Raw genomic sequence first — 6,000 nt, 5'->3', positions numbered from 1 at the left:
AACCAGAAAAAATGATTCCATTCGTAGTGATAGAGATGTCAGTAAATGAAGAGCATTTGGTAAGGAAGATGAATTCAATTTTGGATAATGAGATTTAATTTAAAATAATACTTATTATTTCTTTTCGATTATAAAAGTAATGCTTGGTTTTGTAGATAATTCTGAATATCAGGGGAAAATGGAAAGAAGGCATTTAAAATAACCTGTTAACATTTTGATGTATTTCCTTCCAAACACATTTTCCCCCTCATACATAAATATATAAAACCAAAGTGGGATTATATTTTATACACATTCTTGTATCCTGCTGTTTTCATTTGACCTTGTGAGTATCCCAATGTAAAAAACAAACAAAAAGCAACTTGACTATGTAACTGTTCACTTAATGACAGGTTTCTTCTATTTTTACAATTACAAATGTAACTATAATAAGAATATTTATATTGAAACCTGGATATATAACTAATTTCTTAAGACAAAAGTCTAGAAATTAAATTATCAGGCCACAACAAGTATGAACTACTCTAAGGCAATGTAGATATGCACACTGATTTCTCGAGAAGGTCTCTGAGGTAAAATGTCTACAAGAATATAGGTATGTAACACCTTTTTCTCTCACAGTAAATATTTTCTCAAAAGGACATATATACACAGACATAGACACTCGTGTGTGTATCGGGGCAACTTCATTAAAGAGTCTTTAACACAATAGTATAAGGGTAAGCTTTCCATCAGGATACACAAGCAGAAAGTCAGCATGAGTTTTCTCTCTGGACCAGATGGTCATTATAGGCAGAAGGCCAGCACAGTGAGGTTTTGTACCAAGTAAGCAAAGAAACATTACTCAACACATGTAGAGAAAATGCAGCCAGAAAAGAGGACATTTCTTTTAAGACAAGAGTAAACTCCTCTCAGGGAAAAAATAAGTAAATAAGTTACTCTAAAAAAACTAGGAGATTAACTAAATACTCTTATGCTTTTCTCAAGAGGATAGGTACTGCATCTATAAAACTATAGCATGTAGTTATAAAAAACAAAGAACCGAGTTCTGTGAAGGCTAGGTTGTAAAACCCCCGACCACCATTTTCTCAATTAAATAATGGAAGGACTGAGCCTCATGTTGGATAGAGCAGAAAATCAAAGTAATGAGATAAAGAAAACCCCAAGATAGCAATTTCGTATGGACAAAGAAGTGAAAACCAAGAAAATAAGTATTAAGAGCAACTCACCAAAGATGTTGCGTGCGGTGCCTCCTCTCAGATTCCGCGGAGTCCGAGCCTGCGCCGCGGTGCATGCCGGGCCGGCAGCGGGCGGGGCCTAGGCTCCCAGCACGGCTGTGCCCGTAGGCTTCTGGTTTCTGACTCTGGGCTTCTCTGCGTATCCGTGCAGCTGCTGTCTATAGAGACCAAGCGGGGAAGTTTGGAGACAGCGGTATTTGGGGAAGCTCAGGTTTGCCGTCTTGGAATTTTCCCTGGATCCAAAAAGTTGGTTTTAGCCACAGAGAAGAACGAAGTTGCAGCGTTAAATTCTCAGACTGGGTGGATAATCTGGTGCTATGTTGATAACGGCACCGCAGAAAGGGCTGTGGACGCCATGCTGCTCCAAGAACTGGATGCAATCACTGGATCGGATGGAGGCGGAATCCCGCGTTGTTGGGAGACTAAAATTGGGGGCCCGAAGTGGGAGATTATCTTGGACAATGGCAGTTTCCAGGCAGTTGGGCTGGTGGGTCTGCAGGAGTCAGTGAGGTCCCTTGCAGTTCTGAAGACCACTCTTGCCCACCATCACCTCTCTGGTGGGCCCTTAAAGTAACCAAAAAAAGAAGGAGCGGGAAACAGGGAAGGGGAAGGAGAGAAATATTAGAGTTACAGAGAACAGATCTAGATGATTCAATATTTATATAATAGGAATCTTCGATATCAGTAAACCAACAAAACAGACTCTCTGAATCAAGAGAGTTCACTGGGAACGAGAAAAACGTTTATTAAACAGGATAGTTAAATGCATGGCGTGAACCCGGATTGGATATTGAATTAGAAAAGTTATAAAGGACATTTTTTTAAATTAGCATTTGAAACAAATATTAGATAATATTTTTGTATCAATGTTAAATTGTCTGCATTTGATAATTGTATTATGGGTATGTGAGAAGTCCTTGATCTTAGTAGATATATTCTGACATATTTAGGAGTGAAAGGTCATGATGTCTGTAACTTTCAAATGGTTCAGCAAAAAATAAACAACTGAGAGAAAGAACATGCAAATATGGCAATATATCAATTGATGAATTTAGGTGAAAGGTATAGGGTTGTTGTATTCTTGCAACTTTCCTCTAGGTTAAAACATTTTACTAATAAAATTTAAAAACATGAAAAAATTTGAAAGATAATGCTGGGATACCAAGTGAAAAGTTTAAAAGATTAAAAAAAAAAAAAAGCTTCTGTAGATATCTAGGAAGAAAACAAGCAAACAGAAACTCACAGTGATTAACATCTGCAATATACAAGCAGAAGAAAAAGGGAGCATCATATCAAATGAGCATACAGAAGCTTAGAAAAAAATATCCTTCCTCAGACGGGGGTGGGAGAATGTTTCCAGCCAACTGAGAAGTAAATGATTACAAAATAATTCAAGTTTGAGAGTCAAAGAATGGGGAAAAATACTTTTAACAGAAAAGATAACATATAAAACACTGTCTAAGAATCTGTTGGTCTTGTCTGATTTTCTAATTCAGCTTGGTTCAGTATAATTAATTAACATTTCCTGAAAACTACCTTTCTTTCCATATTTTAAATTATTTTGCTTAGAAACCACATCTGGTGTGTATCCCTCAAAGCATTCTCATTTTTTGTGTTTGGATTTTGTGTCTTTATTAGGTTTGTGAAAGACTGCTTAATTCTTAGCTTTTTCAAATACTCCTATCTCCTGAATAAAAGTGGTGATAGTGGGCGCTGTTATCTTTTTCTGAACAACAAACGTAATGCTGCAAGATTGGCACATTAAATATAGCATTTAACAAAGTTATTTTCCATGCCAGCTCACTAAAACAGCCAAGACAACTTCTCAAAATATCCAGTATTTTAGGTTGTTTTCAGAGGAATAGTTAATGAGATTATACATTTCTTATTATGTGGTTGTAGATACTTTAAAATTTTTTAATTATTTTCTGTGTAAAATGTATGTATGTGACAACATTCTGAAATAGTTTGCTTAGTACTGTTGCTATATTTTATAACTTTTCCATGAAAATAAGACATTTAGTTTGAAGAAAGTAAGACATTTAGTTTGAAGAAAATAAGAAAAATTCAGAAAATTATCATCTAAATAATGATAGACTTTTTTGGATCATTGTGTTTGATTGATGATTCCAATGACTTGTTAGCTTTAAACAAAAAGTCCATTGTAACAGAAAAATAAATATTGTTGAAAAAAATTTCTAAGCCCAAGATGGAGCTGCGTTTGCTCAGGGTGCCACATCAACCAACTGAAAGATAACTTTCATGTCCCTGTAAATGCTCCACTTGATCAGAAATGCAGTATAGTCAGTCAGCCAATCCCCAAATGCGAAGCCAACTCTGGGCCTTCTCACCCCAAACAATGTTAACTATGTGACCCCAGCCAATCAGATATTTTCTATTTATCTCTTCCTCATTCTTTATTACCTATGCTATAAAAACTTCTTTCCTTCTGCCCCGTTTTGCAGTCTCCCAAAGGTGACTATCTGCTTCATATATAAAGTTTGTTTGTATCACCTAAATTGCCTTCTTTAATCATTTTTTAACACCTATACAAAAAAATTTTTATGAGAAATGTAGGCCTTAAGACTTCAGAAAATAAGATTTTTTAAAAAATAGTTGAGGCTGTTTTTAAGACTGATGGCATGCTTAATATTAAAAAGAAAATGTTTAACTTCAAGTTAAAAAATATAAGAATATAAGAATGCAGAAAGTGAAACAGAAAATATTGAAATATTAATTTTTAAGATTAACATTCAGAAAAGTGAAAATATTCATATTAATTACACTCATGTATGAGAGAAAATACTTTGAGAAATTGATATTCTAATACTATGTAAACCTAATACTTTATGATTGAATAAATTCCAACCTTACCAGATAGAGCATAGCAGATGAAGTAGAATTGAACAGTGTCTAATCTGCAAATGCCATGAGTAATACCTCACACTTCCAAGTTGTAGGTATCAGGATCTTTAAGATCAGAAGCACTTTTTATGGCATAAAATAAAATATTAAAATAAGATAAAAACAGAGAAAACAAACTGACCAGTGTTAACTGTAAACTTTTCCTGGAATAGAGTTTGTACATTTCTTAAATATTCCTGTGATAGGTAGAATAATTTTCCCTCAAAAATGCCTACATCTTAATCTATAGAACCTGTGACTATGTTAGGTTACAAGGCAAAGATGAACTAAGATTATGAATGGAATTAAGGTTTTTAATCAACTGACCTCTAAAAAGGGAGATTGTCCTGGATTATCTGAGTGGAGCCATTGGAAATATTGAGGTTCTGAAAACATGAAGAAGTCAGAAAAGGGACCAGAGTCAGAGAAAGACTTGATGATGCTATGCTGCTGGCTTTGAAGATGGAGAAAGGGGCCAGAAGCTAAGGAATGTGGTGACCTCTGGAATCTGGAAAAGGGAAGATAATGGATCTTCCTTATAGCCTCCAGAAGGAATGCACCCTGCTGACATCTATATTTTAGCCCAGTGATACCCATTTCAGACTTCTGACTTCCCCAACTATATAATAAATTTGTTTTCTTTAAGCCACTAAGTGTGTGATAAATTGACACAGCAGCAATGGGAAACTGATATAACTCAACTTCTTTAAATGTATTAAGATATCCTGCAAAGACCAGCTAATGTTATAATTAAAGACATTTCAAACTGGTAAATTTGTATATAATGGAGGCATCAACTTTCTGCATTCAAATCAAATTTACTTGAGGTTAGATATTGTTTTCAAGTTTGATTCATAAATTACTACCTATGCTCTCTTTCCATATGAAAATCTAGTCAAGAAAATATTTTTTTCAGGCTACTTCTCATGGGAACATCTTAAATGGGTTACTGCTGGTTAAATTGGACATGTGCCCTTTAAAAGAAGGTAAGAAGAGTGCATCTAAAGAGCTATAATTCTGAGATTTCACCATGAAAATTTGTCATTAACCAAGGAGTCAAATAATATTTTTTTAAATATATTTATTTATTTATTTTTGGCTGTGTTGGGTCTTTGTTGCTGCGTGCGGGCTTTCTCTAGCTGCAGCAAGCGGGGGCTACTCTTCATTGTGGCACATGGGCTTCTCATTGCGGTGGCTTCTCTTGGGGAGTGTGGGCTCTAGGTGCACGGGCTTCAGTAGTTGTGGCTCGCAGGCTCAGTAGTTGTGGCTCGTGGGCTCTAGAGTGCAGGCTCAATAGTTGTGGCACACGGGCTTAGCTGCTCCACGGCATGTGGGATCTTCCTGGACCAGGGCTCGAACCCGTGTCCCCTGCATTGGCAGGCAGATTGTTAACCACTGTGCCACCAGGGAAGTCTCAATACTTTTTTAAAAAATAAAAAATTTCACTTAGTTTAAAATTTCTGAACCAGAGACTTCACTATTCTACTAGGTTAATACTTCTGAGAGTTCAATAAATTATTTTAGGAAAGAGTAAAATGGTCAAAATTATGTTTTAGAAAAATAAGAAATAGCAATATAGGAAACAGTTTGGACTTCCAGACAAGATGATTCTGTAAGTTCATGCTTTTGGGTAACCACATGGTTCCAGCCACATAAAGATGATATATAAAGTTAAAAAAAAAAATAAAGATTCAACCTTGCACAGAAATAATATACTCTTCCCAACTGACCACACAAACAAAGCAAAGAGTAGGCAGAAGCAATTAGCCCACTGAAGTCAAATTCCAGAGAAAGCAAAGGTAGCTGGGATTCAGCTTATGCAGGGAACTGGGATTAAAATGCTTCACATTTGGTAGGA

At 35.6% G+C, this 6,000-nt stretch overlaps 1 long non-coding RNA gene across 3 annotated transcripts in view; it reads right to left on the bottom strand.

The window, feature by feature from the left end:
- LOC130708642 (uncharacterized) overlaps window positions 1-6,000 on the bottom strand; it is a 331,810-nt gene that overhangs the window by 283,819 nt on the left and 41,991 nt on the right. For all 3 annotated transcript variants that reach the window (XR_009008925.1, XR_009008926.1, XR_009008927.1), the window contains exon 2: window positions 1,230-1,802. This is a non-coding gene — a long non-coding RNA (uncharacterized LOC130708642). The remainder of the gene's footprint in view (window positions 1-1,229; window positions 1,803-6,000) is intronic.

This window comes from Balaenoptera acutorostrata, chromosome 7 (genome assembly GCF_949987535.1).
Source record: "Balaenoptera acutorostrata chromosome 7, mBalAcu1.1, whole genome shotgun sequence".
Lineage (NCBI taxonomy): Eukaryota > Metazoa > Chordata > Mammalia > Artiodactyla > Balaenopteridae > Balaenoptera > Balaenoptera acutorostrata.
Note: the sequence above shows the minus strand (reverse complement) of the source record. Positions and strands in the feature narration are given on the sequence as shown.